Genomic DNA, 24,891 nt, shown 5'->3' on the forward strand with positions numbered 1-24,891 from the left:
AACAAAAATGTCTAGCCTAGCAGTGCCACATGTTAGGTGCTTAAATACATATTTTGAATTGATTTACAATTTGCAAGAAAAAGCACATGAACATTAGTGTAGATGTTCTGTAGAAATGTAAATGATTTTAAGAGAAAGATTGCACGGTAGAAAAACAATATATTAGAAAAATTCATTTGTGTGGAATCTTGACAACATATCATATTAACTTTATAAAATAGTATGCTTGCCTCAGTATGAAAGGCAGAAATGTACAGTGAAAAGAATGTAGACTTTGTAGTTGCACAGCCATGTATTTGGTTATTCCTCCTCTATTTGCAAATTATATAATCATGGATACATTATCTCTTGTGGCTAAGTCCTTAAACAGAAAATGGGGCAATAATGACCTCATTGCATGGTAAGTTTGTGTAGTGCCTAGAAGAGTTCTTCGAGCATGATAGATAAATGATATTTATTGACAATGGCAATAATAACAATAAGACAGAAAAACCTTGTGTACAATGAATATAAGCCTATTATGTATATAATATATATATAAGTATGATTCACATGAACTGGTATATACATTCCAATATAATAAATACTAATACCTGAAATTGCCTTGCTTAATATTTGACATACCATCAAAGTGCTGCATGTAAATTTTACCTATTTAAGTGCTATTATGAAAAGGTCTGCCTTATTTATTTTAGTTAAATGAAGATAAAAGTAAAAAATCTAAAACCAACTCTATCTTTTGAAGAATGACAATAAAAGCAAAAGCCACCAAAAGATCTGTTACTAACATAGTCAAATAATATTGAACTTAATGCAAATAAAGAGCAGGGAAAATACTCCATTTCAAATGATAGAAAAAGTGAATTAACTTGAGAGACTCTTAGGTGACCCCTAATCTGGATAGTATTAATTGGAAGCATTTTAAAGATCATAGGGCTATTATTTCTAGTTTCAGTGGTAGCTACATATGGAAAATGGCTGCAGATATTCACAATACAAAAATAGTTCATTGCTAAATTCGAAATTCTGTTAATGTCACAAACAGTGGGATGTGAAGCACAAATGAATTGTGATGACAGTTGAGTCCCAAGCTGCCTATTTTTTTTCCCTCAGAGCTGCCCATATTTGGCTGTATATTTTCTCCAGTCCTGATTTAGCCCATCAATATTTGTATTTTCTGAAGCTAGCACCACCTTGGAGCAGATCACTTTTAAGGATTTTATTCCTGAATGCTTCTGCTTCCTAGGAATTTTGCTCTCACTGCTTTTCTTCCTCCTGATAGGTATTCTTGAATCTTTCTTTACCTCTCACCTTAGAGTCAGAGTTTCAATCACTTTTTAACCTACAGGCTTCTAGGGCTTGGGATTGTTCTTTACTCCATCTCTCTGGAGTAGTGTCTTTCCATTTTTCTTCATCTGCTGGACACATTTCTTCTCTGTGTTGCTTTGACTTCCTGTCATCCTGATAACCTACATTCATTTCCTACTATAGTTTTTTTTAAAAAAATACTTGTTTTTCTAAATGTCACTCTTATCCTCTTTGATGGAAGATCTTTATCATCCTAGATTTGGGGAACAAAACTAGATACACTATTTTATGAACTGAATAAAGCTCCCTTTTAAATACAGCAATTTGATATAGCCATAAGCTAGCTTGACTTTGGGAAAATGTCATTTTAAAATATCTCTAAAATGCATTGTCAAAATGACCAAGTTATTTTGGCTTAATGGATTCTGTAGCTTGGACACCAAACCTACCTCACAGAGCAGCAGTCCGGGTGAAATATATTTTATCTGCATTTTACTGCAGACAGTGATTTGGCTACCATTTATTGAGTGACCTCTCTGCACCAAGAATTTTACATATAATTCTTAAAACAATCCTGTGAGATAGCTACCATTATCTTCACTTAATAGATTATAAAACTTTGACCTACAGAGGTTAAATAACTTGTTAAAGGGTGTAAATGAGATACACACCCAAGGTTCTAAGATGCTAAAACTCACCTTTCCTCCTTTACCACATTCTTGTGCCTGGTTATGTATTTATATTTTAGTAATGGGAAAGAAGTTTGTAGTATAATTTAATTGGGGGCATAGCCAATTTCCTCAAAGCAAACAAAGTAATGATGAGATTTCACTGTTATCCTTTTTATAGAAATATGAGCCTCAGGTTGTGGATTCACTAGATCTCCAGAAGGCTGAAGCACATGAATGTAGGTAACTTTCTTTACTACTCCCTTTGGTTTCAAGAGACAGGTTGTTATTAGTTCTGAATAAACTAGAGCTTTAAATGGGTGGTTCATAGACCAGGGATTTCAGGTTTCCCCTCAAAAGTCTCTGGTGACTGCTCCAAGTTATCTTCTCCAAAATTGAAATCTGATGATTTTTCTCAGCAAATGTATTCTGTAAATCTTTTCTCCCACCAAATTTCTGAAGAATTGTTATTAGTAGCACTAGTATTAGTACCTTTATAAAGTAAACACACAATGCAGTTTTAATACATTCATCATCAATCTATATGTTTATCTTATGAGGCACTAATACTATTTTGCTTTTATATAGCACTTCATGGTTTACAGTTTGGAAAATACATACAAAAGAGATAGCATTTAGGAGGACATTGCCTTTTCCTTGGGTTCACTTCAAATGGGGATATATAATTTAGCTGGAGTTTGGACGTACAGTAAAGCAGTGGTAGAACTACCCTCCTGCCATGATTGAGAATCTTTACTCTCCAGATTAATACTTAGTATTTGCCCTTGTGCAGTTGGACCATTGAATTTGCCAGTTTGCAATCCAAATCCTAAGACCTTGCTTTGAACAAGGACTGAATGTTAGTGTAGATAGGCTTAATTTATCTCTTTGCCACAACCACTTAACTTCATTTGGGTCAAAACCTCCAAGAGGAACTCTGGAAATTTCACTAGCATTTAGAGTGAAATTTTAGCTTAAAAAAAGAAAAGAAAAGAAAAACAGTAACAAGAGCCCTGGAACCATCTTTCTTCAAATATTCCCCAGAGAAGAAAAATATAAAAACCTTATTGTATGATGCTAAGTTTTGGTTTACACATCATGAGTGCTCTTCTTAGCCTGCAAGCTCACCCTTCCTCCACTCACAATGAATGTTCAATTTCCTTCTCTTGAATTCTGGCTATTGCCAATTTTGATATATGTCTTCACTATTATTTAATACTCTAAATTTAAAATAGATGTTTCATTCTTACACTCTTTGAAGATTCAGGAGGCTTTATTTATTTATCAAAAATTACTGTAAAACTCAGCCCCAAATCCTGTTTTTTAAACAAATAAATATTGCCATTTTTTTCAAATCTGAATACCATAGGCTATTTTTACCCTTTTTCTTTATCCCATAGTTCAGCTTTTATTCTTCTCTGTACAGCATAGAATCCAGGAAATATAAGTGAAAATGAACAGTTCCAGAAGGTTAGCATAGGAAAATTTCCTATTCTTAATTATATTCAAAATGTTGTTTCTAACTTATAATGTATCATTTTCAGAAATATATTATAATATTACATACATATTAAGATATATTCCCAGATATTTGTTAACAAAAATATGGAGGAAAATTCCACACATAAGTGTCCCAACTCCTTGCCCTACCCCAGATGAATTTTGGACATGAGAAAGTTTCTTTCCAACAGTGGGATGTCATGTTGTGCTTGATGAATTTTAACATTTGCATCCCTTGGTGCTCATATTTGTGAAGAATATTAAAGACTTATGACTTCTTTTTCCTTTTAGCTGCACATGGCTCAATCTAATAAATTTTAAATACAGAATCAATATGGTTATAATCTCAATCATACCACATTTAAAAGCAATGTTATAGACTGTGTTTCTCTGCCAGCATGACTCCACAAAGAAAGGGAAACCAAACAAAACTTTCCTTTAAACAGAGTAAAATGTGACTCGCAAAAACTGATTTAAAAAGTGGTTTCAACAGTGAAGAACAACCAATTTCGCAAACACCGTGGTAGCCATTTCAAGCTGTAGAGTGGACAGGATACAGGAAAAATCAATAAAGAGAAAAAATCTCTGTCACATATGAAACCTAAAAATAACATTAAAGACCACTTCCCTCTCTATTCACCTATTATTGCATTCCACTAAAAGGTGCCGAAAAAAAAAATCAGCCAACTTCTACAAAAATGAAGTGTCCAGGCAAGCAAGTCTGTAAATAATTAAAAGAATAGATTAGAAGAGAGGAAATGGTTTGGGAAGAGTGAGGACGAGGAAGAGATCAAGCACTTAAAATGTTGAATGTACCAGAAGCAGAAAACAGGGAGAGGAAGAACTGGTTCTTCCAAAGAAGATAGTTTCCATCCTTCATAGCAACACAGACTTGATAGTCTGATAATAAAGCCCTTTGGGTAGGACCAGTGCGAAGAACACAGTCTTCACAAAGCCTTCACTAAATGTTCAATTGCCCAGTGCAATCTGATCGACGTGTCCTTGTTTCTAGAATTGAGTAAAACAAATCAACATGAACAACATATGGTTTAATAGTTAACTTTTAGAACAAGGGACAGGGAGATGCTGTTATGCCCAGGCCCAGTGTTCATTTATTACTAAAGTCTGTTCTGAGACCATTCACAGCATTCCAGAGAATCTGACTTTGGCTTAATTAACACTTTGTTCTGGAGTCTCCATTAATACTTGTGAATCTTTGTGATAAAACATCTTCTAAAATCGGAAGTATTAGTATTAATATCATTATTACTATTAATATTATTATTATTCCTTTCTTATGTTGGTAATTTTCTCTCCATTTTCTTATTCCAGAAATAAGTGCAAATTTTTTGAATACATAGAGTTAGTTTCTCTGAAAAAGTTTGTTTTCTTCCAAGTTGGAAGTTTGTGATATTTGAAATATCTGGATTTTCTTAATGATCAGAGACAGAAAAGATCCTAGAGACAGAAAGGTCTGCACAGGAAAAGGACAAAGGAAGGGGAAGAATTGTGTATTTAGGCTGATTGAATCTTCAGTGCTCTTTTCTTTGGCTAGTGGTCCTTTTATTAAGGTCTCTGCTATCTCAGAATTCTAATCAGACTTTCCCTCTGTAACTAAGAGACTCTTCAACTTTTAGCATTTTCTCTAGCTCATTTGTAACCATGTACTAAGGTGTGCTGCTACTGCTAAGTCTCTTCAGTCGTGTCCGACTCTGTGAGGCCCCAGAGACGGCAGCCCACCAGGCACCCCTGTCCCTGGGACTCTCCAGGCAAGAACACTGGAGTGGGTTGCCATTTCTTTCACCAACGCATGAAAGTGAAGAGTGAAAGAGAAGTCGCTCAGTCCTGTCCGATGCCTAGCGACCCCATGGAGTGCAGCCTACCAGGCTCCTCCATCCATGGGATTTTCCAGGCAAAAGTACTAGAGTGGGGTGCCATTGCCTTCTCCACTAAGGTTTGGTATACCTTAATGAATGGGCATTGGGTTATGAACAAGTACTAAGGAAAAAAATAACAAGAAAATTGAAGGCAAATTCACGATACACACTGAGGTCATGAAACTGTTCGAAGTACCTTGTATGGAATTTCTGTTAGCAATATAGCTAAGGTAAACAGTAACAATAATAACAACAACAACAACAAAAACATACTTCTCACTCCCCTCTCCCTGTTTTCATTTAAAAACAACTACCATCATAAAAATAGCCCAGGAAAGAGAAAGAGCTCATGTCTGTATTTTTGGTGTATGACCATATATCTTTATTGTAGTTCCACAGAGGCCACACATTAACAGAGTTATTCGTCCCTGATGTTTCTCAGAGATCATCTTTGTGTATGTCTCCATAGCTGTTATGATAGTGTTACTATTTACTCTTCTTCATTTTCTCCTTTTATTTGGGCTTTTTTTTTTCTTGTGAAAGAGGCTCTTCCTCTAGCCTCTTTAAACATATTCACCATTTCACTAGGACAGATGGGTCCTTCTATATGATGCCTTTTAAAGTGATAAGATAGTAGGAATAGATTTTGAACAATATTTTACCAGCACTGTTGAAAAATTAGCAACTGTATATTCTATATACACACACAGAAGCTGCATAAAATGCAAATTCTATTCATGTCTGATCTCTTCTGCATTTATATAGTGACTATTGCTATAGCATCTAAGCACTTTATGCTATTTCCTCTTATTATTATTTACCACCTGATCATTTCAAAGTGCTTTTTACAATCAGAGAATTTCATTAACAACCCATTCCCTTGCTCTTTGTTTTTCTGCACCCTTGCATGTAAAGCTATCAAGCATCTTAGTAGCTATATCAGATAAATTACAGTGAAAAGATAGAATGCTGCTGACAGAGGGATAGAGGGGAAAAAAGCATTCCAAAACATCATCTGAAATCCCTTTTGTGTTTTATAGCATCCAAACAATAATATTGTAGAAATGTGCATGTATATATATATATATATGTTTTATATATATGTGTGTGTATATATATATATGTTTGAGTGAAAACTCAACCACTAGATACTTTCATTTCTCATGGTTTCCACCATTGCAATAATCAGAAATGTGACATGACCAAGGGGAGTACTTGTCTGCAGATCACACATACAGAAGTCTGGGCACTTGCACCTTCTCACTGTAGAAAGCTTATGATTTCTTATTGCTTCTTGAGCTGCCTTTAGCCCAGAATTATAGAAGTCAATCCATTTTAAAATCCAAAAAGCTACCGTTATACTTTTTTAAGCTGAGAGATAGAAACTTGTTTATAAAAAGGTTCATTGTGATTATAGATGAAAGTGCGTGGTTGGTACTTTAACAGTTTGATTGAATTAAAATCAAGTTCATTCTGGGGTTTCCTTCTCAGCTTTACTCCTTGCTTTCTCTTTGACTCTAAGCTAATTGCATAACCTCTGGTTGACTTGTGCCTCATCTACACATTCAAAGTGAAAATCAGAAATGAGGTTATTAATCTAACTAATGTACACTGTAATATTATTTTTCTGTTTCTGCTAGAGAATTTGAGATTTCTGACTTAAGCAGATAGCAATAAAAAAACTAATACAATATCCTTTTGTCCTTAGAGAACAACTGTATGAAGTAGATGGGCTTGCCAGGTGGTGCTAATGGTAAAGAACCCACCTGCCAATGCAGGAGATGTAAGAGATGCAGGCTGATTGTTGAGTGGAAAGATTCCCTGGAGGAGGGCATGGCCACTGCAGTATTCTTGCCTGGAAAATCCCATGGATAGAGGAGCCTAGAGGGCTACAGTCCATAGAATCGCAAAGAGTTGGACTGACTAAAGCAACTTAGCGCGCACACGCACACGCACACACACACACACACACACACACGTGAAGTAGACACATCAGAATCACCTGGAAATTATCTGAATCACATGGACCGCTTGTTAAAAATGCAAACTGCTAGGCCCTACTCTCAGGGCTTCTGATTTGGAGTCTAGCGGTAGGGACTGATCATTTCTAACAAGTTCCCAAGTGATGCTGGTGGGAACCACACCTTTAAAATCACTTCACTAAGGGAGATGTAGCTTCAGTACAGAAATGGAAACTGATTGTAGCCTCATGGCAGTAAAGTGGCCGAGTACAGACAAACCTAAGACTTCTGACTTGAAATCTCACTTGGTTACAACATTCATTTCCTCTTTACTTCTACTACTTCTTTGTTTGGAATGGCTTTTGGGTGCATTGAATCCTGTATGAAATAGCATTGTAAGGGAATATTCAGCCATTGGATTTTGCCCTTGGGTCTAGTAGCTACTCATTAGATTTGTGAAAAAAAAGGAGGAGGACTTTCCAAATTTTATTTATTAGCTTTGGTATGAAGGGCTTTTACGGCCAGCTTTATACTTCCCTTTTGGAGATGAGAGTGATAAATAAGGGTCTTTGTGTTCACTCATCATAGCCTGTAAATAGATATGAACGGGTATCTCTTTGACTGGACTTGTGACCATATTCTACTATAACAATGCTTTTTAAAAACTTTCAGATATATATTACTTTTCCAATGGCCTTGATGAAGGAACATAGGAAGGAGTATGTAGTGGGGCTGGGGAGAAGCAACTGCAAAGAGACTGAGCATGGTGCAGTGGTTTGCAATCCAGGCTGCATATTATAACCACCCAGGAGAGCTTGGAAATGAACACACATATTTGCATCCCATGCACAAGAAATTCTGGTTAGTTTTCTAGGGGTAGGGTCTGAGTATCTGTAGATTTTAAAAGCTTCCCAGTTGATTCTAGTGTGCAGTCTGGGTTAAGAACTATTGGCCTCGTGGTTAAGAGCCTGGATTTTGGAATCAGGCAGATCTTAGTTCATATATTGGCTCTTCCATTTAGTTACTGTGCAACTTAAATAAGTTAATTATTCTCTGTCAGCTTTAGCTTTCTCACCGGTATAATGCAAATTATAATAGGTGCCTTGTTGGATATTTGTGAGAGTTAAATGAGATGATGCATTTAAATATTTGACATAGTTCTAGGCTTGTGGTACAAGTATATTATATGTTTACTGCTTTTATTATTTCACTTTGGCTTCCTTATTGATAAAGTGAGGAGGCACTTTATGAAAGAAAAGGCAGGTATCTTGGGATTCTCTGTGAATACTTGGTTCTCACCTTATCCACAGTATCCTGCTCAGTCTTGCCTTTTCACTTTCTAAACATGCATATTTTGTTAGGCACTGTCTTTGAAAGACATATTTTACCAACTATTACTACTATTACTACTCTGTCCTTGTTTTCCATCAAGATTGAGAACTTGATGAACTAATTGAGATGAACTTGATGAGAACTTAATAGAAAAAATTTACTGAAATTTCCATATAGGATAATGGAAGTGTGGTGCATGGTTGACATATAAATTTAAAAAAACAATGGCAAACCTTCATAAACCTACAAAACTAATATGGCCCTATAATCGATTGCTATTTTTCTGCCATCACTCACTCTCAGAGTTCATTCATTGGTAGCTTTCATCGCAGAGAAAGAAGGGTACACAGATCCCACTGCTTGAAGATTGTGCCATCTTGTTGGTTGTGGTGATTTAGTTGCTAAGCAATGTCTGACTGTTGCGACCCCATAGGCTGTAGCCCTCCAGGCTCCTCTGTCTTGGGATATTCCAGACAAGAACACTGGAGTGGGTTGCCATTTCCTTCTCGAGGGGATCTTCCCAACCCAGGCATGGAACCTGAGTCTCCTGTCTCCTGCACTGCAGGTGGATTTTTTACCAACTCAGCCACCAGGGAAGTCCCTGTGCCATCTTGTTAATTACCTTTCTTTTCCTGGGTTTCCTCCTGTAAGTCTTAAAGAATCTTTAGTACACAGATGAGTAGTAAGAATTTCTGAGAGCAATTATGGTTCTCTTAAGCAATTTTTGCTTATCTCTACCTATGTTTACTAGGTTATATTTTGTATCACCAGTTTTAAAAATTAGATCCTTGTATCTCTCTTCAATTATACAAATTATGTTTTTGGATAGACAGAGAGGAATTATTTGACTGTCCAATAAAAGTACAGATGGTTCCATTTTCCTTGACTCATCTCACAGCACACATTAGTCAGGTCACATGCCTATTTGGGAATTTTTGTAGCACTAGGTCACTTGCTTAGCTTTAGGGCAAATAAAAGACTATTTGCCTGGCTTTTAAGTTTGTGGATCTTACACTGTGCCTGGCATGGAGATAGGAAGGACATTTTTTTTCCATTAAGCTTTTTCACTGTGTTTTGAAAGGAAAAGTTGAAACAGAGTCCCTACTGAGATTTTAACATATTCCATGGTGGTAACCATAGGAAATAGGGAAACAGAAAATTTTTGGACAGAAGGAAGCCAAGGAGTCCATCTCAGCCTGTCCTCAACTCTCAGATACCAGTTGGACTCTACAATATTATTTTTATCTAGGTGTACATCGATTGCTTTGTGTTTCTATAGTTTGCCATCTGATAGAAGGGAAACATTGCTACCAATCATCACTAAAAAGGTTGCTCTCGAAACTGTACTTAGATCCCTCTTCTGGACAAATCAATGGAAACATTCATTTAGATTTTAAGAATGCTAAATCATGGAAGTTTTTATTGGGAAAAATAAATTTTGATGTTTAAAGAAATTCTCATAGGGTGTTACAATAGAGCCTATGTAAACTTCAGTTTTAGAGAACAGTACTTGTTCCACACAAAGATATATAAACACAGAATAATGAAAATTTTCTTCATTATACTCAGGGTGCTTAAATTCATACAAGGAGGCACCTTCCTCCACGTTTACATACCCATCACCTACTCTTCTCTTCCTTTGGCTGCACCCCTGCCCTAACCTCTGGGGATCAAAAATACTGAAATCAAATCCACCTCCTATTTCTGAAAGGTTTTCTAATGCTATTTAAGTAAAGTGTTTAATAAACAGGTCTACTGGCACTCTTCTCTAAAAACTTAAATATGAAGATTTTTAAGGGGGGAGGCAAATTTTTCAAATAATCTGACCTGATAGAACCCCACTGAAAATTCACCAGTTTGTTAATGTTATACCTATGTTAGTACCTCCTAGTTCCTTTCATTATATGGCAGTTATTATGAATGAGTTTCTAAACTTCGCTTCCCATGGTTACATTCAAATAGTATAGCTAACCAAGTAGTCAGAGAAGGCAATGGCACTCAACTCCAGTACTCTTGCCTGGAAAATCCCATGGCTGGAGTAGCCTGGTGGGCTACAGTCCATGGGGTCGCTAACAGTTGGACACAACTCAGCGACTTCACTTTCACGTTTTACTTTCATGCATTGGAGAAGGAAATGGCAACCCACTCCAGTGTTCTTGCCTGGAGAATCCCAGGGATGGGGGAGCCTGGTGGGCTGCCGTCTATGGGGTCGCACAGAGTCAGACGCAACTGAAGTGACTTAGCAACAGCAGCAACCAAGTAGTAGTCATGGCTATTAGCAATTTTTTTGATACATATTCAACATGATAGCAGTTATTTTTTCTTTCTCATATCTACAGTAGTCAGTCAGTCAGTTCAGTTGCTCAGTCGTGTCTGACTCTTTGCGACCCCATGGACTGCAGCACTCCAGGCTTCCCTGTCCGTCACCAACACCCAGAGCTTACTCAAACTCATGTCCATCGAGTCAGTGATGCCATCCAACCATCTTATCCTCTGTCATCCCCTTCTCCTCCTGCCTTCAGTCTTTCCCAGCATCAGGGTCTTTTCCAATGAGTCAGCTCTTCACATCAGGTGGATGAAGTATTGGAGTTTCAGCTTCAGCATCAATCCTTCCAGTGAATATTCAGGACTGATTTCCTTTAGTACCATCTACAATAGTACCAAACCTTAAAATGAATTATTAAAAATTCAAAATGATAAACTTTTTAAATGTATCAATTACCACGTCAGAAATAGTACCTCACATGAATGGCACAGCATCGTTATTATTGCCATTTTAAACTGGACCACCCAGAATGCATAATCCTGTACCATACAGTAAAACTGGGTTTTCTGTCATCCATTTCTGAAAGATAAATATCAGGTGTATTCTAGTATAGATGAAAATATCTCAAAGATACAGACCCCATAAAATGGGCATATTTCTTAAAGTCTGGGAAAGGTTTGCTCAGGAAAAAAGGTTGAAAGGCAATGTGGTATAATGTTTGAATACCTATGCTCTCATTCATACTTTGCCACTTAATGAGTCAATCTTAGTTAAAGGATTTAACCTCCTGGTGCATTGGTTTTCTCATCTACCTCAAAATCGACCTCCTATATTTTAATAATGATCAAAATAGTGTCATAAAATTATTTTGAAATATTCAATGTTACACACAAATATAGTCTGTTAATCATCAAGTTTTAAGTGGGGATTGGGACCAGCTATTGGGGAGAAGATCCTCTGTTCCAAATGTTGGAGACTAGTTGAATGATGTCAAAGACTGGAAGTCTGCACAGGTTGACAACAAAGGCAGAGCCAGAAATAAAGGGTTGGCTTAAGTAGGGCAGTTACAGGGTAGACTGTGGCTTTGAAATTAGTAGAAGAAATTTGAGACACTGGAATCTTTGAGGAAGCATATTGCTTGATCAAATGTGTTATATCTTGTGAGTCTCTAATGTTCAACACAAATGATGAATTGAAAGAGCATGTCTAACAATGAGGAGCTCTGGTGACATACAGGGGTTTGCCCTAAGACTATTCTCAAACTTAAATCTACCTCAGGAGCTGGCTTCAAGTGCAGATTCGAGAGCCACATCCCTACAGAGTCTGATTCCGCTGTAATTCTTCGGCAAGCCTGTGATTCTTCATTGACATCAGCCTTGGTGATTTGGTTGCTGATGTCCTTGAGACCACACTTTGAATTTTCTGTCACAACCATTCATTGCCCTAGCCTTCACATTGTGTAGTTTCTGGTTATGGGCAGAACTGAAGGGGTTATTTAATGCTCCATAAAGCCCTACAGACAGAGCTTTTTATTTGTGTCAATGGAAATTCCATATCTTTGAAATTTTCTGTTTGTTCCTATTAAATTTGCATGTTTTAGCATTTAGGAAAGAATACAAATAGATCTGTTTGGTCAGAATTTTTACTTAATTTGCACTTTAGCATCTATCAAAATAGGGAGTCTTTCACAAATTTTGGTATTTTTTTGTCCTCTTCCTATGCTTGTACCCAGCTGTCTTCACAAAACTAAAATGAATTTTAAGACATAAATGAACAATTCCATTCAGTATATTTATCTTACATTGTCATATGAGGCACTGGTGCCATCTGATCTAACCTCTCCAAAATCCTTGAGTCCACAGGGTAAGCAAGAAACATCCCCATTACTAAGAAATTTTTGTCATACGAAAGAAAATCTCTCCATCTTATTTCACATATTCAATCCCCTTGTCATTTTACATTATAAATAAATAACAAACCAATTTGGCACATGCCCACCGATTAAAAATAAAAGTTGTCAGAGTGAGAGGGAAAAGACAAAAATATGAATTATTAATTATAATATTAAGCAGCACAAAAAAGCATAATATAAAATGATATCACCTAAAAAGACATTTTGTCAAAATGAAAATGAGACAATGATATAATCTTTATCATATACTTTTCATTGTTGTCATTTGTAGCCAAAAATATATTTATTATATCTAGTGTATTTGTATAAAATTTGATAAAAAGATACTTTAATTGTGGTAAAATAAAGAAGTTATTTATAAAACAGCATGAAAAGAAAAACTTTATTTAAAGTTATAGATTAAATTGTTATTGACCTGGTGATGATATTCACTATTATATTATTTTCCAAATGTCCACTGCTGGAAAATGCAAAAACACTAAACTAAAAGGAACAGTGATTTTTTTTAAAGATAATTTTCAAAGTTCACATAGTTCATGTTGGAATGAGAATGAATATGATTTTTTTTCCTAAATGGAGATTTCAGATGAAAATTCGTGAATAAGGGTTTATAACTAAATACAGGTTTTCAGGCTTCCCTGGTGGCTCAGTCAGTAAAGAATCCAACCACAGTGCAGGAGACTTGGGTTCCATTCGCTGAGTTGGGAAGATCCCCTGGAGAAGGAAATGGTAGACTGTGCCAGTATTTTTGCTTGGCAACTCCCATGGACAGAGGAGCCTGGCAGGTTACCGCCTATGGGGTCACAAAGGTTGGACAGGACTGAGCAACTAAGCATGCACAGCAAGCAAACAAAGCAAAATGGACTGTAACACAGACAACAGGATGGATGAGTTTTGGAGATATGTTGTGCAAAAGAAGCTGGAGCTCAGCTGAGTGGATCAATTTCTTCTCAAGAACAGAAGATATTGGGCTTTAATGAAAATATTTCTTACTATGTCTCCCTAAATCACAGATACCTCAGCATTTGTGCTTGATGAGTTTTCTTTTCCTAAGTAGGCTTACCTTTTATTTTTAGTAATTTAAAGGCTTATTTCTGATAAAGTTCCACTTGTTTCATGAAATGCCTTAAAAATTTCCTTTGGAAACAGAGGCAATTCTGAAAAAATTCCCCATGTTTGGAGTAATCTCACAGGAGTTATCAGCATAGATTCTGAGAAAAAAATTATTTGTTTGCTATGCCCATGAATTCCCGTGAATAGCAAGTTTGGTTCTGTTTGGTAGCATTTTTATTTTAACACTATAGACAGCTTCCTTGACTTGTGTTAAATTTGCTTGTCTCATCTCAGTTGGTTTTGTTCATCTTGTCTCAATAGTTTATTCTCTCAGGCATAATGTTATACTACCATCCCAATTTCTTTGTTTTTAGTTTTTAACTGAATTTCGTGTTCAAGGATGTTGAGTGGCAGGTCTGTATCCAGGTACAAGGCAAAAAGCCATATGTCTGCATGGAGAATGAACTATGTGTTTTTGTGTTGCCTACATAAAATATTTTTCAAACAATTAAATCCTCAGAGCCCTATTTAATAAAAGCTTTTGTGTCACAGAATACCTTGCCACAATGCCTGCCAACATGGGTTCTAATTTTAGTTTATCTTGTCCATGAACATCTAACTTGAGCTCTTGAAACTATATCATCCTCATTGTGGTTGCTGTTATTATCAAACATTTCTTAAACATCCCATCTATATTGGTATACACAAAAATATTGTCCCCTCATTGCAGGTTATACCATAAAGAAATCAAATACAGTGAAAAATTCCATTTGTCTTATTTCTCATTGTATTCTCATTAGTAATTCCCCTTTGATAGAGAACATCAGTCCTTCCCCATGTTACTGTCTTGTCCAAATATTCATCCAGAAGTGACTTTTCTGGCTTTTGTAGTCTTCAGTGGCTGTTCAGTAAGTTTATACTTCCCTTGTAAATCATGTAAGTTTCATGGCCTTCCATTATTTTTTTCTTTTGTTTCTTTGGGGCTCACTGGTTCCCACCATGTACAGCCATTTCACAGCTGCTGTCATCAGCTGCTCTTCCTTAGTGTGATTTATTTTTAATAATATTCTTTTTTGCCCAATTGTGATAACCATTCATCTCAATATATTGCTCATAATGTTTAGTTCTTTCTTGAGTTTTACTTTTTGAACCATCGAGTAGGAATGAGAAATAAATCAAGCAGTGACAAAAAAGCTAATACAGAACTACCAAAATGAACCCCCACAATCCCATGTAACAACTCGGATGGAGCTGAAGAGATATTACTCATAGAACATTCTAGAAGCAAAGAAAAAAACTCTAAATATAAAAAATCAACCAGAAGAAAACAACTAGCTTTTAGGTGTTTATCAATTTTGATTATTGCAGTTAATAATATTTATTAGAGCTTTTTTATGCAGTGGGCAATACGCTAAGTAACTTTCATTCATTTTATTAAGAATTCAATGTATTTTTGTATGAGGAATGGACTACTGTATGGTGTCAAGAAAATCATTATATACAGTTAAGTAGTTGCATATAGTAATAGGATTTTTGTTTTCTGACTTTTGTTATTTTTTTAAAACAGTCTGCCTTCCAATTTCAGGGTCTTAATTTGAGGCTGTGTGAAAAACTAGTTAACCTTATTGTACATATTTAACTTGTAACAACACATTGGCCTTTTAAAAATGTATATAATACACTTAAATTTGCATATCATTATTATGACAATTATAAATGGACACAAGTATATTATTTAATTTATATTTTAATTACATATTTAACTGCTTAATCATCTCTTCTTAAACTTGAGGACATGAAGCATTGTGTTTTAAAACCACTAATTTGGTTCAACTTTTTAGGAAGTAACCATATTGCCTCTCTCTGTTCCTCTATTATTTAAGGACATCTTGATCATTTGAGGATGGTTTATTTTGGAGGTTTTGGTTTATTTAAATTATTTCTTCAACTGGAGGTTAAACTCCTGAAGAACAAGAATCTTTTTTTTGTCTTTTGCTTTGTTCTTTCCACCAGCCTAACATTTATACATTGTACATAGACCTAGGGTTTGTCCAAAGTCTTGTAGTTACCATCTATGTACACCACAGAATTCGGAAAGGGACCCAAATCTCAGTCTCAATCCTCTTCCCATTTCTACTCTGGCTTCTACTTCTGCTTCTTCATGATGATAGCAAAAAGTAATCCAGTGAATTCTCTGGACTTCCAGTTTTCAAAGTTTCTAAGACATGGCTATGATTGATAAATTGTGGCTTTCAGAGGGTGGAGCTTTGAAAGAATAAGATGAGTATAGTAGTAGAACAAAGTTCAGCCCATAACTTTTCCATGAACTTGAGCGAAAGGACAGAGGAAGACAGGGCTTAGAGGTAGAGAGGGACTGGAAAAGGGTAGGCAAGTGCTAGGGTAGAAGAAAGAACTATTTATATGGTAGAAGCAGAGTAATGTTGGTACCATTAGTGCCTTCTCTAGAAAGCTTTGACATGTACAAGAGACCACAAATCTGAATTAACTGTCTGGGCCACAAATGAAAAATCAAATTAAATGAGAAAATGTGGTGTAAGCTGTGATACCAACCAAATGATATCAGAGGCAGAACTAAAAAGCCTGTATAGAACCCAGAATACTCTGCTGTTTTCCAGCCTTCCATCATGTGTTGGGTATCCAGGTAGGCTGAACCATTAGGGAACCACCTATTAAGAAAGCCATGCCTTATTAAGACTTCTACTTGAGCCAGTGAGAAAACAAGAGCAAATACAGTATGTTCTGAATCCACAGATCCCAAACTAAGTCTCTGTTTTTATAATTGGGTAACTTTTCCTACTAATATATTTGAAAAAAACCATTTTTATAATATATGTATTTATATAAAACCAATAAAATGTCTTGTGTGTGTTAGAACATTTTGCTTTTATATCTGGTAGACCATTTACTTTACCTCCTCTGCAGTGTCATTTGGAACATTTATTTTTTACTCTCTTTTTCATTCCTGTTGGAGCATTTATGTATGATTTGTTTGTTACTTTTATCAGTTGATCTTGCCCTCCCCATATGCTCATGTCTGACTGGCCTAGTTTTCCACATTCAGCATGTGATCTCTAGCCCTTCTTAAATATTAATTAGTGTAATTGAATTCCCTCCAGTATTTCTAACCTCAGGCACCTGAATCTCAGTGTTTTTATTAGAACTGATTTGTGCATTTAAAGTCCAACCTGCCTCCCCATCTCCCATCCCCCAAACAACTTTTCTTGATTAGGTTAAGTTCAGGGTACATGCCTGCCTCGGAGAGAGTCTTCATGGGAAAATAAACGAATCATATATCACAACATTTCGCAGTTAAAGACTGAAAAATACAAAGCTGTCTTGAATCTTTGGCAAAGAAATCAACCAGAATGAATAGGAAAAGGATATAATCCTATCCAGGTTCACAGCCAGAAGTGAAAAACAGAAGTTAGGCAGAGCCATACACAGAGATGAGCACAAAGCCTCCGCTGATCACAGCCCCTTTCTCCTCTGCCAGCACAGCCAGGTCCCAGTCAGCACCCTAAGTACTCTCTACTCCTCTGGTTTACAGATACATGTCTGACGAGCAGACTGTCTCTAGGTGTCATTATGATTACACATGTGTGTGTGTTAGTCGCTCAGTCATGTCTGACTCTTTGCAACCCCATGGACTGTAGCCAGCCCGGCTCCTCTGTCCATGAGATTCTCCATGCAAGAATACTGGAGTGGGTTGCCATTCTCTTCACCAGGCAGTCTTCCCAACCCAAGGATCAAACCCGGGTCTCCTGCATTGCTGGCAGATTCTTTACTGTCTGAGCCACCAGGGAAGCTCATGATTACACATGGAGACTCTATTCCTTGGGAGGACACAGAAAAAAGGGAAAACAGAGAAGCCTAGAAATAGGGCTAGAGAGCTGTAGGCTAAAGAGAGGGTTTATTAATACTATCAGTTACTGCCATTCATATCTGAGGAGAAGAGAAAAATATTAGGCAACTAGAGATATAAAAAATGTTCTAATTTTTAGAAAGTATAAGAAGGCAATTTATACATACAAACAGCTTGTTGTCAGTCCTGAGAAAGAGCCCCGAATGGGTTATTAAAACAATAAAGCATAGAGCCATGGTTTATGATCCCCAGAAAGAAATGGTGCTTGCTAGAAACCAGAATGGCTTAAGTGAAAGCATGTCTAAACTCTATGATCTATCTCACCTGGGTTAGATGTACAGATATATTAGGAACTAATCTAAGTACAGAAATGTCCACATTATTAGGTACAAACAAATGGCTCAGTGTCAAAGTGGACGGAAATCTATGGCATATTGCAGGAATATTCTAAGCTTCATTTTGACTACCATTTTTGTTTCAATAACTCGGATAAAAACATTTTCAACAGAGTTGCACAGGACACGAATCCAAATGCATAAAAAAGTTGTTAAATGATGTAATCAAGTTCCCAAAACATCTTGAAAGACTGGAATGATGTGCTACATCTAACTAGATGAAATGTTTTAGATGGATAGATAAGGATTTTGTCTTTACATTTCTAAAAGACTACTCATGGATGATATAGGCAAGATAGCTTAACAATCCAGTATAAGAAATATGAATAAACAGCAACATCTTCAAGAGTAGGTGACCAGGATGGTAGGGAAATGAAACAAATGATATGAGGAATGGTCAACAGAACTGAGACTGTTTGAAAAGTTAGGACTGTCACAAAGAAGATAAATTATATAGTTTTCTGTGATTCCAAGTAGAACACAAGCCAGTGATGAAACATACAATAATAAAATATTCAGGTCAATATAAAAACTAACTTTTTAACACTCTTATGTGCTCAAAGGTAGAAAATAGACAAGGAGGAAAAAATATTGGTCTAAAGGAGACATCTATCTATGTTTAATCTTGGTTATTCCACATACTGTTTCTGTGTCACTTGGGACATTTCGCAACTCTCCCATAATCTGTTTCTGTACCAGTAAAATGTAGTCACTGTAGTGTTAGTCATCCAGTCGTTTCTCATTCTTTGTGACCCCGTGGACCCCATAGGCCACCAGGCTCCTCTGTCCATGGGATCCTCCAGGCAAGAATACTGGAATGGGTTGCCATTTCCTTCTCCAAGGGAACTTCCTTATCCAGGGATCAAACTCATGTCTCCTGCATTGCAGACAGATTCTTTACTGTCTGAGCCACCAGGGAAGCTAAAATAAATTTAATCAATTCCTAGCTTGCAGGTTGTTGTGAAAACCTTAGTGCCTATATTAGTTTTCTAGAACTGCCATAACAAAATATCACAGAATAGGTGGCTTAAACGACAGAAGTTATTTCCCAGTTTGGGGGGCTGTAAGTCCTATATCAAGGTGCCAGCAGTGTTGTTTTCTCATGAGGCCTCTCTCCTTGGCCTGCAGATGACTTTCTTCTCACTGTCTCCTCATATGGCCTTTGCTCTATGTACACGCATCCCTTTTGTCTCTTCCTCTTTTCCTAGGGGCAACAGTCCTACTGGATTACAGCCACACTCTTATGACCTTATTTATGGTGTCAGTTTCAGGTGTGCAGCAAAGTGAAAATGTTATACAAATGCATATGTCCACTCTTTCTTCAACTTCTCTGGTGGCTCAGTCATGAACCTGCCTGCCAGTGCAGGAGATGTGGGTTTGATCCCTGGATTGGACATTTCTCCTAGAGAAGAAAATGGCAACCCACTCCAGCATTCTTGCCTGGGAAATCCCATGGAAAGAGGAGCTGGTGGGCTATGGTCCATGGGGTCACAAAAGAGTTGGACATGGTTTATTGACTAAACAATAACAACAACTCCTTTAAAGGCCCTGTTTCCAAATACAGTCATATTGAAGGTTAGGGCTTCAACATATGAATGGAGGAGGAAGGGAATGTATTCAATTTCCAACAGTCCCTAATATCCACAATTATTAATTCCCTAATATCAAGGTGTTTAAGCATAGACAAATGCTTTACATGAATATTTATAGGATATTCAAGCCTTAGACATATGATTGTAATCTATAATTTTAATGAAATCCAACATGAATATGAAGGCAGGAGGAGAAGGGGATGACCTGGGATGAAATGGTTGGATGGCACCACTGACTCAATGGACATGAGTTTCAGCAAACTCTGGGAGATGGTGAAGGACAGGGAAGCCTGTTGTGCTGCAGTCCATGGAGTCGCAGAGTTGGACAGGACTTAGTACTTGAACTGAACTGAACACAGATGTTCTGTCATTATTAAAATAAATCCCCCAGTATAGCAGCAACTCTGAAATTCTGGAATTCTCTGAAAATGCTCAGTATCAGCAAGGTAATTGTTCAGTACATACAGCAATCTTCTTTCAATAAATGTCTTCTTTACTACTTAAATATTCAATCTATTTTCACAAACACTGACTTATATCCTAAACTCCCTTAACCCCTGCAGCCCAAATTCCCAATAAACCTTCTCAGTGAAACCTTTGTCTCTTTTGTGGGATTTTGCTTTGCTGAACCTTTAAATACTCTAAATCAAAAGTTGTACATATTAAGTGGAGGGAGACTAAAACTTGTATCTTATTTTTTAGTTTTCTTTAATATTTATTTTCCACAATTCAATCCATTGTGATATTTACTCAATAAATTTTTATGATTTGAATAATATGCTTATTCAATATACTGCATAACTTATTATATAGAAACATAAGACAATTTCAATTCTGAAGCAACAACCCCCCTCACTCTTCTCTTTTTCTCTCTCTTGATGTATAACTTGTATTTTAAAACAAAACAAAACAAAAAGAAAACAGAAAATCATATAAGTAAATGCAAATGAAAAATAAAAAATGGTATTACCAAAAAGTTTCAAAATCTGAATCTATAGCTTTGAGACAAAATATGAAATGGGTGATTTATTTTGTTAATACACATTCTACTGTTATTCCTTTTTAGTATGGATATGTATTGGTCATTTATTTAGATAAGAGTAGTTTAAAGTTGAGCCTATGCCAGAATCTAACCTTTGAGAATGGTTAGTCTTTTGGTTTCTTGTAATGAGTATTTTGTTGGAAATGGAACTGTGCTGTCTCTTGTGTCTGTGAGTAGTTGGATTTTAAAAGTCAGTATTCTAAGCCAATGAAATAATGCATTCTCTCTTCTTTCCTCTTATCATACTAGATATTATAAAGGTGTACATTTTCTCAAATAACATGTACCTTTTTCATCAGACTAATTAAAAATACACAAAAACCCTAAAACTAGTCGTGGTTATGCTATTTGGCAATTGAACAAGCTTCCTCTTGAAAGGGCCAGTTACTGTAACTAGATATTTATAACTGAGAGTCAGGTCTAGGGTTTGGTGGAAGAGCAGGGTATCTTGAACTGGGTTATCTACATTCAAGTCCTAGCTCTGCTATTTATAATCTTGGACAGGTATCAGACTCTCTGAGCCTACTTCATGTTATGTAAAACTCTATATGTAGGATTTCTTTTCAAGTCTAAATGGAGTTTGACCCAATGCAGATATTTGGTTAAGATTAATTTATTTCCTTCTACTCTGATCCTTTATTCTCTCTCTTCTGATGGGTATAATATTAATACTTTCCCCTACTTACATATCCCACAGGATTGTTGAGACAATCAAATAATATGATGTTTGTGAAAGTGCTTTATACACTGTAAAACACTATACAAATGCTATTTCTTTCTTCTTATGAGTGGATGGGGATGCTTAACTAGAAATGGAATTGGGACCAGACAGGAATTAATGTTGATACTGTTTCCTAAGAGACGTTAGAGGCCTCATGTTGTTGTCTATTTAAATTGCCTGAACTGATCTGTAAAATGAAGATCCTTAACAACAGGTATTAAAGTTTATTGTCTATTTTTCTGTAGTATTTTCCAGGGAGCATAAGAAAGATTTTTTTCCCCCTGTATTATTGGGCTGCTGTCTGTTCTTTAGAATACTGAGACAAATTCTTATCTTTTGTAACTATGGGGATCTGGGCCCATGGTGCTTACTATCATTATTTCTGTTGTACTTGTGATAATTGTTGTTATTATTATTAATTATACTTTGTAATTATATAGCTTCTTATTTTAAGAAAAGATAAATAGCTAGGGAATAAACAAGCTTCTCTAATTGAGAGATTTTTGGAGTTTCAAACATTTTAGTTCCATTTTTGACTTTTTTCTTCACAAAGACTTCTACATGAATCTTAAAACACATTTTCTTTTTGTCTGTCATTGAAAATAGAGTACTAACTTGTGGTATTATGCCCTTGGAGCCACACATAGAAAATAGAGTCTCACAGAGCATTCTATTTCCTCTTTCTTCCTTTTAAAATATATCTTACAGTATAGCCTCTGCATAGTAGTTGTTTGTTTTAGAGAAAGATTTTGAAGCAGGAGATGGAGGTGCTTAAGCAGTGACCCAGGTTTAAGCTGAGAGTTCTTGTTCCCCTTGCTCATTGCTGAGTACCTATTGAAGAAAGGAACAAGGTAAATGAAGAAAAACTGAAAATAGTTAGTGGATGATTATGGGGCAGGCAGTTAAGTATTACCCAAGTACAAAATGTCTAGCACAGATTGATAGAGGTTCTTTGTAATAAAAAGTCCACCCGCTTTCTCCAATCTCTTCGCTTTATCATTTTCAATTCTTCAACATCCTTAATACCAACTAAGTCTTTTTTAAGTTTCCAGGCTGGTTGGCCTGGGGTCCTTTGGATCAGGGGCCCCTCATTATCACAGTTAAGGACTTGGGCTTGATTAAGAGAGTTAAGGACTTGGCTTGATTAAGAGATTAGGGAGTCAAAGTAAGCATTTTTTTTTTTCCCCTTAAGTAATCACCATATAGTTTTTTCTATGACTTGGCATAAAAGTGAGGATGAAATTGTACAGGAGCTAAAGAGGGCTATTCAGTTATTGAATTATTTATTATTTTAAGGAAAATCCTCCTCTTTCTAAGAGGAGTTAAGAGTTAGTCTAAGAGTTAGGAGTTAAGAGGTAGTTAGTTAGTTAGCTAGTTAGTTAGTCTAAGAGTTAGGAGTTAAGAGTTAGGCTAAGAGTTAGTTCCCAACTCTGTCTTAGCGTCTTCTAAAGCCATGGTTCACAGTGACCAGCAGCATTAACATCACCAGGAAAACATTATAACACAAACTCTTGGATCTCACCCCGATCTACTAAACCTTAAACCTTGAGGTAGAGTACAGCAACTTGTCTTTGAACAAGCCCTCCAGGTGACTCAGGTGTTACTATAATGTGAGAACCACTGTTCTAAAGAACCACTGTTCTAAACAGTTCTAACCACTGTTCTATTGACACTGAGAAAATATTTGAGCAATTAAAAATTCTACCAAAAAGTCAAAGTGAGTTTTAAAAATCAGAACCTTCTTTTGTTTTATCCCAAGTTAACTTTCAATTTTATCCTAAACTATTAAACAGTCCCTAAGGTGGCTCTAGTGATAAAGAACCTACCTGCCAATGCAGGAGACACAGGTGATATGTTCAATCCCTGGGTCAGGAAGATCCCCTGGAGGAGGGCATGGCAATCCCCTTCAGTATTCTTGCCTGGAGAATCCCATGGATGGTGGAACCTGGCTAGCCACAGTCCATGAGGTTGCAAAGAGTTGGACACAACTGAAGCAACTCCTCTGACCTGCAGCTCATATCAAGACCCACACCTCCCCACCCAGTCTAAAATGGTCTTTGTCCCTCTGTCTAGCCAAATCTTATCCATTCTGAAATATCTAACTTAAAATCATTCCAATCATGTCAACATTCTCTCAATCTGAGGTTTCTATAGCTCTCAGTGTCTCTGTCATTCATTTAAGTCTTACCTGTGACAGATCTCATCTAATAAATTGTCAACTATTACAATAAACAACAGCTTACATTTATTCAGGACTCACTATGGTCACCTCAACCCTCTCAAAGAAATACTGTCCCTGAGTTTCTGAGATCTTAAGCAGCCTACCCCAGCTCACATATTATGTATTAAAAAGACTTGCACTTGACCGCTCAGCTATATTGTCCTGTAAGGTTGATAAACTTTTCTCAACTGGTATGTTTTTTCTCCCAGCTTGAATATGCTCAGTTGTAGTTGGAGGCCATAATTTTCTTGTTGTCTTCTACAGTAACTTTTAGAATGTAGATGATGCGTATCTGTTAGCATAGTATATTACAGACTAAACTTAGTCCTGGCATTTGTCTCTCTGTCTTTCCTTAGGAAAATCTTGAAAATGAAAATGTTTTAAGTTTCTCCTTAGATCCAGAACAGTCTCCAGTAGTAGGTTGCTGCTGCTGCTGCTGCTGCTGCTGCTAAGTCATTTCAGTCGTGTCCGACTCTGTGCGACCCCATAGACGGTAGCCCACCAGGCTCCCCCATCCCTGAGATTCTCCAGGCAAGAATACTGGAGTGGGTTGCCATTTCCTTCTCCAATGCATGAAAGTGAAAAGTAAAGTGAAGTCGCTCAGTCGTGTCCGACTCTTAGCGACCCCATGGACTGCAGCCTACCAGGCTCCTCCGTCCATGGGATTTTCCAGGCAAGAGTGCTGCAGTGGGGTGCCATTGCCTTCTCCAGTAGTAGGTTGGGTAGTAGGTTGGGTATCTTCATTTTAGCAGACTAACTTATCAATTACATTTAAAGTATTCAACTTATAATTGTCCACTGATTTTCATCAATTTTAATTAAGGCATTTCAGAAACACTTTATTCTATGAAGCATTAAAGAAGGAAATAGCTACTTTTGTTTATTTAGATAATTTACCAATTTTCAGAAAGTTATTTTATTGCTTTATAAAAGAAAAAAGATGAGTTGATAATGAATCTGACCCATGACTATAAACTTACATATACCTAGTGGAGATGAAAAAGTGGAAGATAATATGAGTGGCTAAATGATAATTATTCAGAAAGTATATTTAATTGAAGAAAAAATAGACTTTTTAGTTGGATCATAATCATACTCTATGAAAATGTTACATTTGTTCATAACTCAAATTCATCTGACTGAATTCTGACCTAAGGAAC

General features: G+C 36.4%; 1 protein-coding gene across 20 annotated transcripts in view; it reads left to right on the forward strand.

Annotated features, from left to right (window-relative positions):
- The window catches only part of ZBTB20 (zinc finger and BTB domain containing 20), an 838,376-nt gene that overhangs the window by 397,736 nt on the left and 415,749 nt on the right, over positions 1-24,891 (forward strand). For 3 of the 20 annotated variants that reach the window (XM_040224152.1, XM_040224186.1, XM_040224218.1), the window contains one exon: positions 2,158-2,215. The exons of the other annotated variants lie outside the window; for them this stretch is intronic. The gene's annotated coding sequence lies outside the window, so the exon portion shown is untranslated. The remainder of the gene's footprint in view (positions 1-2,157; positions 2,216-24,891) is intronic. 20 annotated transcript variants of the gene reach the window in all.

The sequence above is a fragment of the Oryx dammah genome, unplaced genomic scaffold (assembly GCF_014754425.2).
Source record: "Oryx dammah isolate SB20612 unplaced genomic scaffold, SCBI_Odam_1.1 HiC_scaffold_2, whole genome shotgun sequence".
NCBI classification, from domain to species: Eukaryota; Metazoa; Chordata; class Mammalia; order Artiodactyla; family Bovidae; genus Oryx; species Oryx dammah.